Source organism: Rattus norvegicus, chromosome 1, assembly GCF_021556685.1.
Source record: "Rattus norvegicus strain SHRSP/BbbUtx chromosome 1, alternate assembly SHRSP_T2T, whole genome shotgun sequence".
In the NCBI taxonomy this organism is placed as follows: Eukaryota; Metazoa; Chordata; class Mammalia; order Rodentia; family Muridae; genus Rattus; species Rattus norvegicus.
In genome coordinates, this window is record NC_141534.1 from 220,955,344 (window position 1) to 220,967,369 (window position 12,026).

Genomic DNA, 12,026 nt, shown 5'->3' on the forward strand with positions numbered 1-12,026 from the left:
CTAGATCACACTCCCTCCCATCAAGGCTCAGAAAAGACTGTGAAAGTAGTAGAAGGAGACTAAGGGGCCAGAAGTCTGGGAGACTGAGGCAAAAGAGAGGCTTCTAGACACGGCATGGCTGTTGTAGTCATGAGCGCACAGAAACTGTGATTTCCTGCCAAAAGCCTGCATGGATCCAAAAGGGGCACACAAGACACCACCCACAAGAAAGCTCTTGACAGCCACTGATGACTTCCAAGAAAGGGAGAATTAGTTTTCCCCAGGGATGAGCTCCTAATTGATTAGCCAATACTAAGTGGTCAGCCCTGAAAGCATATAAGGCAAACAGCACTAAATGGACTTGATACATTGTGTTTATATATTCATGGTATATTATTAGGGAAATGATAATCAAAGGAAAGACTAAGTCAGAAAGAGTGAGGAGGGGCAGAAAGATTGGAATGAGGGGACATGGGACAGGTTGGGGAGAGAAAAGGGAAGAGGAAAAATAATGTAATTATATTTTAATTATAATAAATATGTGAAGGAGTAAAGAGTATACTTGGATGTAGAAAATCAAATCAGGAATAAAAAGTATCATGCACAAAGAGTGTGCTGGTGAAAATCGAAGACATCTAACATTACTCTCCGTTGGGTTCAAGAAGACTTAAAACTACATTAGTACCTCACTTGCACTGCCAGATCTAAGTGCGTAACCCTCACTATGGACTCAGCAAAATCATATATGTATATAAATAAATATATACATTATATAGGTATGTGTGTGTATAATGTATGTGTGTGTACAAAAATTAAAAAAGAAGGGGTCATAATTTGAGAAGGTATGAAAGGGACATGAGAGGACTTGGAGTAGAGACAGGAGGGCTGAAAATAATTAGGTCTATCTACCGCAGGTGGACTCTTCAAGTGGCCTCTCTCCAATGTTGGGCATTTTGCTTAAGGTACCCCCCCCCCACATTGAATCCTGAGAGTCTCTCACCTCCTGGGTCTCTGGAACTTTCTAGAGGATCCTCCTATCTCTCCACAACAGGCTGCTTATCTCCATTCATTCTCTTGGCCCTCTGAGCTTCTCACCTGCCTCCCTCACCCCCAAGAAATACAAAAGATTTTGGTTTTGTAACACACCAGTGAGTCTTTGTGACCACTAATGGAAGATTTGGGTAGAGATACTCGCATACTGAAATAAAATCTTTTATTTTTATGTTAGAGCCCAAGAGGCTGACTGAGAGTTGGGAAGTTGGTCCCTGCAGCCTTCCTATCACAGGCAGTGTCTGTGTAGCTCTCTGTCCTTGTCAATCCATATGGGAGAGGAGGCAAGGAGTCCCCTGGCAGTATCTCCTCACGTTCCTCATACATTGCAGACTTCGTTACTATCCGGAATCTCTACCTAGCTTGTGTGTTTTGCTAGACAATGATCCGAAGACTGTTTTGCAGCTGAGGTTGCTTCTCTTTACCTTATGGAAAGAGAAGTCTTTATGCTATGGAAAAAGAAGTCTTTACGTTATGGAAAGTAACCATCCTGTTTTAGGCAGACAGAGGTTCACATACGAAAGCAGCAAAGCTTTATTGTTAACCTCAGGAAACCTGTTTGACATACCACAGCATAATGCCAAGGGTGTTGTCTCTGTAAAACCTTTATCTCATATCTTAACCCCTTCTGTACCTTTCTCATCTTCAGATTGTTGCCTGTCTTGAATCTTTGTCCAATAAAGCAGAGGCGTATTTGTATTCATTAAGTAGTAGTTAATCGACTTTATGCCAATAAATAATTTTTTTACTCTTCCACAACTGAGATTTTTACTGGTCGAGTAGCAGGGTACACAGACATTCCAATTCTTTTTTTCTTTTTTTTCCTTTTTTTTTCGGAGCTGGGGACCGAACCCAGGGCCTTGCGCTTGCTAGGCAAGCGCTCTACCGCTGAGCTAAATCCCCAACCCCATTCCAATTCTTATTACAGGTACCCAAATTCTGAAGAGTCCCACTGTGTTCATGTATACCAATGAAGAGCTATACATTGTTTTTCTTTGGACTTATTCCAGCCTCAAACTTGGCAAGTTTCCTTAAGATCTTTCATAACAACCAAATGCTCATAATGCTCAGTTTTACAATTTTATGCCACACACAGAACATACTCAAAATTTCCAGCTTTCACAGTACATTATCAGAACTGTTAGGAAAATGGACCACCATGACCACAGACATCGCAGTTCTGACAGGGCAAGGACCAAAGACTGGCTTTCTTACAAAATGGTTCTACTAGAAACTCGGGACCAGATATAACTGAAAATATTTCAGATATAAATGCATGACTGAGACCCCAAATTGCCGTTTAGTATGGTTTGTACCGTAGAATATAAAACTAGCCTCCTCTAGGGAATGTTATGGTGACCCCAGAGACAGTTACAGCCTCTCCTGCTCTTTTCAGTTGTTCAAAAAATAAACAACCAGCAAATGATTTAACCTCTTTTTTTTTCCCCCTCCGGAACTGAGGACTGAACCCAGGGCACTGAGCTTGCTAGGCAAGCGCTCTACCACTGAGCTAAATCCCCAACCCCATGATTTAACCTCTTAACAAAAACTATTTACACTTAAAAAATGGGATGAGGTGGGATTCCCTCACCTTTTAAAAATGTTTCTAGAGCTACTAAAAAACTCGCATTTACAAAATAGTTGATAAAAATATTCCTCTGGATTGTACAAGAAGGGAGGCAGGGACCACTGACAGACACGATGGATGCTTAGTTGGACATGGCTTCTTTCTTTTCTTCAGAGGCTTGCCTCTGGCTTTCTGTCTCTCCATTTTCTGCAGGCAGTTCTGTAGTTTGATGGTCAGCCGCTTGAGCCTGTTTGCCCTTCGCTTCCCTTTTCCCTTTTATCTGCACTTTTTTGTCTGGTGCTTTATCCTTTCCTGTGGCCTATTTTTTGGCTTCGAGTCCACCTTGGCAGGGACAGGCTTGGCCGACAGGCTCGCGGACCGGCCCTTGGACTCCGCCTTTGCCACTCCATCCGTGCTAACCTTCCTCTTGGACATCATGGCCGCACAGGATGAGAGAAGCATGCGACACTGGATCTGTCACAGAGATGAATTGCCTAGCCACCACCACAGGAACTGCTGCGTCCCGGCCCTTAATTTCTTCAAATAAAACAGTAACACCAAGTCACTGTCTCGTTTTCTTTTAAAGTGATCACAGTATGCATAACTAAATAACAGCAAAAACTTTAAAAAAGGTTTGTCCCATGTCTATGCAAACAGATTATATCTAAGAACAGGAATCTGCATGCAATATTTATGCACAGAACTTTTATTTCATGGAACATTCTTTCCTTACTGAGAACAAAAGGACAAAGGCATCATCCCAGAATTTAAACTTTTGTTCACAGTTCAAAAAGAAGGAAACTTATCTTGCCTCTGAAGTGGAAGCAACTGGGATAGGAGCCACCATCCATTATTTCTTCTTTAGTGTATTCTATTACCATATATAATTATGTGGTACATATTACTCTATATCCACATATAATTAGTACAAATTTCCATAGGAAGTTATGTTGCAGACTTCCTGGAACTAACAACAGTCTAAGCTAGATTAAAATTTCCCTTAATATTCTGAAAATTAAAAACACTTAAAAAATATTTTCTGTATGACAAGAACTTCAAGTCTCTGAAGAAAGAAATTGAGCGTTTTCTTTATTTTTTTAAAATTATTTTATCCCAAATGTTGACTCCCTCTTGATTCCCCTCCTACAGTTGTTCACCCCATTCTCCTATCCTGAGAGGGTGATCCCTGCCTCCTTGGGCATCTTCCTTCCCTGGGGGTATCAAGTCTTTACAGGATTAGGCACATCCTCCCCCACTGAGGCCTATAGACACCCATAAACATGTGTGTATATATGTATGTGTGTATGTATGTATGTGTGTGTGTTCACCTATACCATTTTCTTTCTTCCTAATAAGTCTCCATACACAATCAATTGAGATCCATCCATCTTCATTCTGAGAAAGCAATATATTTGGCACAGTGGATATGTGAGTGTGAGTTTCTAAAAAACTATTTATCTAAATGTTATACCGAAAGAACCCCGGAGCGGGGAGACCCTCACTCAAGTCTTGGGATGACGCGACCCCCCAAGAACTCACACAAGACCATCCTTGCTGTAATCACATGAGGTTTATTGATAGGAACCAGTGCACTGGGGTCAAGACTCATATCCCATGCAGGGGCAGTGGAGTTCGACCACCAGTAGATAAGAGAAGGGGAATTTAAAGGAAGAAACCACAACCCAAGGGGTAGGGAGGGCGTCACTGGAAAATGTCGAGAATACCAGTGAAAAATCACAAGGAGGAGCTTCCTGTTTCTCAAGATTGTTTAACTTTATGGTCTGCTAGTTCCTGGGAGAAGCTTCCTGCTTCTCAAGATTGTTCTCTAAGATTTTAATCTAACTTTATGGTCAGCTAGTTCCTGGGAGAGAGTTGTCGAACTGGCCGATGCAATTACCCATTCTATGGTCCTAGGAGAAGCTTCCTGGAACATACAATCCCAAGGCCTAACAGTTTTTTTTTTCTTCTACTCTGAACCTTTGTCTAGCGGGGGAGGCAACCTTAAAACTTCGACCTTTCAATACTTTGTATCAGACCTTATCATCAGTAATTCAAACTGAGTATTACTTTAGAATCTATCTTGGTTTTGACACGCTTATTCTGAATTAAGGGCCTATATACTGTATAAATATATACGTGTGTGTGTGTGTGTGTGTGTGTGTGTGTGTTTGTAAATAGTAGACAGACAGTAGGAATATAATTTAATACACTTTTACAAAATAATCATAATTTGTGTCTTTAAATAGAAAAATACATCTTAAAAGTAATCAGTACGTTATCAAAAAGAGACAGCATCTGGTTTTTAATGTCATAAGTGTATTTTGTCTGACTTCAAACTATATGTAAATCAAATTATACAACCTGCACTCATGTTTTTATGTTTAATCTACCTTATGCTACCTTTGTGAGATTGTTCTTATTATGTTTTGCTTACATATATTACTATTTACTATAAAATATTGATTTGAAGACATTATATTATAACTACGTGACTGTTAAAGTAATAGCATTTAAATCTTAACGAGGTGCTTTGACTCAAGTCTCAGGATATAAAGTAGACTGAGGGAACTAAACAAAGGTTAGCCTAAGCAGCTCTCGTGTTTCATTCACGTTATACCCTGCTCACTGCCCTCCTTCAGGTTACCCCCTTCCCACAGTAATTCCTCTCATCACCCACTTGTCTGAGCAGGTGGAATTCCCCTTGCTGCCCCCACCTCCTGCAAGGTAAGCACTTCCTCTCTCACTGAGGCCAGACAAGGAAGCCCAGCTAGAAAAATATGTCCCACATACAGGCAACAGCTTTTGGGATAGCTGCTCCAGTTGTTTGAGACCCACATGACAACTAAGTTGCCCATTTGCTATATATGTGTGGGGAACCTAGATCCAGCCCATGAATGTTCTTTGGTTGGTGGCTCAGTCTCTGAGAGCCCCAAAGTCCCAGGTTTGTTGACTGTTGGTCTTCCTGCAGAATTCCTATCCCCTTTAGGGCCAGAATCTTTCTCCCTATTCTTTGATAAGAGTCCCCGTCCTCAATCCACTGTTTGGCTGTGGGTGTCTGCATCTGTCTGAGTCAGCTACTGGGTGGAGCCTTTCAGAGACAGCCATGCTAGACTCCTGTCTGCAAACATAACAGAGTATCATTAATAGTGTTAGGGATTGGTGCTTGCCCATGGGATGGGTCTCAATTTAGGCCAGTTATTGGTTGGCGGTTCTGTTAGTTTCTGCTCTGGAGCCAAATTTTGTTTCAATATCAGAAGTTCATACCAATGAAAACCATAAATCTATCTATATCAAAATAAATTCTGTACCAAGGAAAGAAATTGTAACTTCTACTTTGCATCAATTGTAAGAATTTCTTTCAATGAAGATTATGACTACACAATCAATTCCACCTATGTCTTCCCTGTATGGATTGTGCTGGGTGCACCGATTAGTTAGGGATGAAATTCTGCTCTTTATTTGTGCAAGTGAAAAGTGGCTGTTTTTAATGAGTTAATTTTATTAATAACCAATTATAATAGGTCCTCAATCATGTCCTGGGAAGGATGGCACAAAGAATCTTTACCTGTCCTGCTTGATTCTTTTTAATTTTTCTAATTCTTCAGGGAGGCCTCCCCTGTCATATCTGACCCATATGACCCTGGAAGGGGTCCAGAGTCTCTTCCCCTTTCTCGTGAACAGAAATGCAGAGCCTTTCTCCCAAAATAGCATGGCCTTGAGCCAGTAAGTGGAAAAACTTTTAGCTTGACCTCTCTCCCAGAGGAATAATAACATAATAATATAACTACAAAACTCAAAATCACACCCATTTTGATAATGGAAATAATTCAAAACAAATAAAACAAACAAACATGTTGTATGAGCCTATTTCCAGACTCTCTCTTTATTCAAGGCCTAAATTCTCATTGTCTGAGACATGCTAGACACATACATTATCCCCTGGTTTTGGTCTAATTTTTAAAAGATCAAATGCATCAATATTTTAATATCCATAATTAAATTCCATTCTGCTTACTATATAAGCCTATTTTCAGGTTTCTTGTTCATCATGGCAGGAATATTGAACCCAGAATTCCTGTGGAACCCACATTCAAAGAATTTGAGTAATCCTGCAAGACTTCTTTAAATCTTTCCTAAAGCATTTTTTTCCATTCAATCTCCCTTATCACTCCTTGGAAACTGCAGCCTTCTCTCTGCCTTCCTTGAGTACACAGCAGGGGGTTCCAGCATCTGTAAACTGGGGCTCCCCTGAGTTTCTTTGTTTAAAGTCCATCCCCCCTCCCCCTCTGAAGCCACCATGGGACTCACTCCTTTCTCTGAGAAACCAATTTCCCCCTTTCTAGACTGTATCACTATGAGTGTGTGATCAATCCGAGAATTCCTAAAATGATAGTGGATTCTCGCCTTCCTCGTGGACACCATCTGTTGCATTTAGTTTTAAACAAAGATAGATGACCCTTGGCCAGAAGGCTAAAGACAGATGCTCCAAGGTTTTGAGAAATGAGGGATGAGGAGGGTGAGGGTTTTGCCACTGCCAGTTTTTGCAGCTGATGGAAGATCCCTGCCTTCCAGAAGTGACCGTATACTTTCATGCTGGATCTCTGTCATGAGCTTGAAGCTCATTTCCTCTATGGCCTTCAGGCTATGTTCTCATTGATGATACAAGGAAGCAAATGAAGTGTCCTCCAAAGCACATGTCAGTCCTAGGGGAAGGCTGGGCACCTCGCTGTCATTTGGCTTCTTCATACCATCTTCTGGTCACTCACAGGCCTCAGTGCTTTCTTCATTCAGCGTTTGCTTTGTTAATATCACACCCAGCCTCATTTGCCGTTTCCCCCCTTTTCTTCTTCTTTTAAATTTTTGGCTTTGAATCAGGAGACAGCATGGCTGATGATTCTCTGTTGGTTAAAGTGGTACGTTTTGGGGGGTGACTTTTTAACTTTGCATTTTCCACTGGCTCCTCAGGCATGTTTCCACTTGCTGCTGCTGAGCTCACAGTCACAGAGTGCTTCAGGGCCTTTTAGACTTTCCACCGTTGTGGTTGTGACAGGCACATGTCTCATGCTTCTGGCAGCTTCAGGTTCCACCGCCACAACTTGGCATTCCAAGTGAAAGATCCCCGAAGGGAGACCCTTACTCAAGTCTCGGGAAGTCGCGGACCCCAGACACAGAGAGACCATTTTGGATGTAATAAGCAAAGGCGAGGTTTATTACGGAGATCTCCGGGCCGACACATATCCCACACAGGAGACAGAGGTGTCGACCCCGAAAGGCTGGAGAAAGGGTATTTAAAGGGAGAAACCACAACCCAAGAGGGCAGGGGTGGTGTCATTGGAAAAATCACAAGAAGCTTCCTGTCTCTCAAGATTGCTTAACTTTATGGTCTGCTAGTTCCTAGGAGAAGCTTCCTGCTTCTCAAGGTTGTTCTCTAAGATTTCAATCTAACTTATGGTCAGCTAGTTCCTGGAAGAAGCTTCCTCTTATCTTTACTAGGTCGGGATCACCTATCTAAGGGCCTTATCTTAAACCCTTTTATCTGGATCCTGGGAGAGCAGGCTCAAGAAATGTGACCTTTTACTTACTTACAGGTAGAGGGCAGGGTCTGGCATTTGAGGCATTTAGGGCTTCTTAGGGGTGGGAGAGCATTCCTAAACTTCTGACTTTTTGGCTATATTTTTTATTCTTTCACTCCTATGAATATTTTTGTTCCCCCTTTTAAGAAGGACTGACGCATCTTCACTTTGGTTATCCTTCTTCTTGAACTTCTTGTGGTCTGTGGATTGTATCATGGGTAACTCAAACTTTTGGACTAATATCCACTTATCATTGAGTACATACCATGTGTTTTTTTTTTTTTTTGTAACTGGGTTACCTCACTCAGGATGATATTTTTCTAGTTCCATCGATTTGCCTATGAATTTCATGAAGTCATTGTTTTTAATAGCTGAGTAGTACTCCATTGTGTAGATTAACCACATTTTCTGTATCCATTCCTCTGTTGAAGGGCATCTGAGTTCTTTCCAGCTTCTGGTTATTATAAATAAGGCTGCTATGAACATAGTGGAGCATGTGTCTTTTTTATATGTTGGGGCATCTTTTGGGTATATGCCCAAGAGAGGTATAGCTGGGTCCTCAGGTAGTTCAATGTCCAATTTTCTGAGAAACCTCCAGACTGATTTCCAGAGTAGTTGTACCAGCTTGCAATCCCACCAACAATGGAGGAGAGTTCCTCTTTCTCCACATCCTCACAAGCATCTGCGGTCTCCTGAGTCTTTGATCATAGCCATTCTGACTGGTGTGAGGTAAAATCTCGGAGTTGTTTTGATTCGCATTTCCATGATGACTAAGGATGTTGAACATTTATTTAGGTACTTCTCTGCCATTTGATATCCCTCAGTTGAGAATTGTTTGTTTAGCTCTGTACCCCATTTTTAATAGGACTATTTGACTCTCTGGAGCTTAACTTCTTGAGTTCATTGTATATATTAGCTAATAGCCCTCTATGTGTTGTAGGATTGGTAAAGATTTTTTCCCAATTTGTTGGTTGCTGTTTTGTTCTAGTGGCAGTGTCCTTTGCCTTACAGAAAGTTTGAGTTTTATGAGGTCCCATTTGTCAAATCTTGATCTTAGAGCATAAGCCATTCGTGTTTTATTCAGGAAAATTTTCCCAGTGCCCATGTGTTCGCGGGTCTTTCCTACTTTTTCTTCTATTAGTTTGAGTGCATCTGGTTTTATGTAGAGGTCCTTGATCCACTTGGACTTAAGCTTTGTACAGGGCTTTAAGAATGGATCTATCTGCATTCTTTCTGCTGACCTCCAGTTGAATCAGCACCATTTCTTGAAAATGATACCTTTTTTTTCCGACTGAATGGTTTTAGCTCTTTTGTTAAAGACCAAGTGACCCTAGTGTGTGGGTTCATTTCTGGGTCTTCAATTCTATTCCACTGATCTACCTGCCTGTCTGTGTACCAATAACATACAGTTTTTATCACTATTGCTCTGTAATACTACTTGAGGTCAGGGATAGTGATTCTCACAGAAGTTCTTTTATTGTTGAGGATAAACATTATCCTGGTTTTTTCTTTTCTTTCTTTTTTTTTTTTTTTGTTATTTCAAATGAACTTGCCAATTGTTCTTTCCATGTCTATGAAGAATTGAGTTAGAATTTTGATGGGGATTGCATTGAATCTATAGATTGTTTTTGGTGAATTGGCTATTTTTACTGTATTAATCCTGACAATCCATGAGCATGGGATATTCTTCCATCTTCTGAGTTGTCCTTCAATTTCTTTCTTCAGAGACTTGAAGTTCTTGTCATACAGACCTTTCACTTGCTTGGTTAGAGTCACAGTGAGGTATTTTATATTATTTGTGACTATTGTGAAGGGTGTCATTTTCCTAATTTCTTTCTCAGCCTATTTATCCTTTGAGTAGAGGAAGGCTACTGATTTGTTTGAGTTGATTTTATACCCAGTCACTTTGCTGAAGTTGTTTATCAGGCTTAGTAGATTTCTGGTGGAACTTTTGGGGCCACTTAAGTATACTATCATATCATCTGCAAACAGTGATACTTTGACTTCTTTCTTTCCAATTTGTATCCCTTTGACCTCCTTTTGTTGTCTGATTGCTCTGGTCAGCACTTTAAGAACTACATTGAATAAGTAGGGAGAGAGTGGCAGCCTTGTCTAGTCCCTGATTTTAGTGGGATGTTTTCAGGTTTTTCTCCATTTGGCTTGACGTTGGCTACTGGTTTGCTGTATATTGCCTTTACTATGTTTAGGTATGGGCTTGAATTTCTGATCTTTCTAAGATATTTAACATGAAGGGGTGTTGAATTTAGTCAAATGATTTCTTGAATCGAATGAGATGATCATGTGGTTTTTTTCTTTGAGTTTGTTTATATAGTGGATCACATTGATGGATTCAGTATATTAAACCATCCATGCATCCCTGGGATGAAGCCTGGGATGATTGTTTTGATGTGTTCTTGGATTTGGTTTGTGGGAATTTTATTGAGTATTTTTATGTTGATATTCATAAGGGAAAGTTGTCTGACGTTCTCTCTCTTTGATGAGTCTTTGTGTGGTTTAAGTATAAGCATAATTGTGGGTTCATAGAAGGAATTGGGTAATGCTCCTTCTGTTTCTATTTTCTGGAATAGTTTGGACAGTATTGGTATTAGGTCTTCTATGAAAGTCTGATAGAATTCTACACTAAACCTATTTGGTCCTTGGCCTTTTTTCTTTCTTTCTTTTTTTTTTTTTTTTTTTTTTTTTTTTTTTTTTTTTTTTTTTTTTTTTGTTCAGAGACTTTTAATAACTGTTTCTATTTCTTTAGGCATTATGGGACTGTTAATTTTGGTAATTTGTATCTGTCTAGAAAGTTGTCCATTTCATTCAGATTTTCCAGTTTTGTTGAATATAGACTTCTGTAGTAAGATCTGATGATATTTTGAATTTCCTCAGATTCTGTAGTTATGTCTTTCATTTAATTTCTGATTTTGTTAATTTAGATATACTCTCTGTGCCCTCTGGTTAGTCTGGCTAAGGGTTTATCTATCTTGTTGATTTTCTCAAAGAACCAGCTCCTCATTTTGTTGATTCTTTGTATAGTTCTATTTGTTTCTATTTGGTTGGTTTTGCCCCTGAGTTTGATTATTTCCTGATGTCTACTCCTCTTGGGTGTATTTGCTCCTTTTGTTCTAGAGCTTTTAGGTATGGTGTTAGTATATGCTTTCTCTAATTTCTTTTTCGAGTCACTCAGAGGTATTAGTTTTCTTCTTAGCACTACTTTCTTTGTATACCATAAGTTTCGTTATGTTGTACCTTCATTTTCATTAAATTATATAAAGTCTTTAATTTCTTATTTTTTCCTTGACCAAGTTATTGAATAGAGCATTATTCACCTTCCATGTGTATGTGGGCTTTCTGTTGTTTTTGTTGTTATTGTAGATCAGCCTTTGTGCATGGTGATCTGATAGGATGCATGGGATTATTTCAATTTTCTTGTATGAGGCCTGTTTTGTAACCAATTATATGGTCAATTTTGGATAAGGTACCATAAGGTGCTGAGAAGATGATATATATATAAAGGTTTTATAAATATCTGTTAAGTCCATTTGACTCCTAACTTCTGTTAGTTTCTTTATGTCTCTGTTTAGTTTCTGTTTCCATGGTCTGTTCATTGATGAGACTGGGTTTTTGAATTCCACTATTACTGTGTTTGGTGCAATGTAATCTTTGAGGTTTAGTAAAGTTTCTTTTGTTTTTTACATTAAATATTTTACTTTCTTATGTGTTTATTTATTTTTACACTCCAGATTTTATTCTCCTCCTGGTACACCCCCCCCCACATTCTACATCCCATACCTTCCCCAACCCCCATATCTACACAAGGATGTCCCACCCTACCCACCCCTCTAGACCTCTAA

At 39.7% G+C, this 12,026-nt stretch overlaps 1 pseudogene; it reads right to left on the reverse strand.

Annotated features, from left to right (window-relative positions):
• Nucleotides 1-2,738: 2,738 nt before the first annotated feature.
• Hmgn1-ps2 (high mobility group nucleosome binding domain 1, pseudogene 2) lies at nucleotides 2,739-3,031 on the reverse strand (annotated as a pseudogene).
• Nucleotides 3,032-12,026: the final 8,995 nt, after the last annotated feature.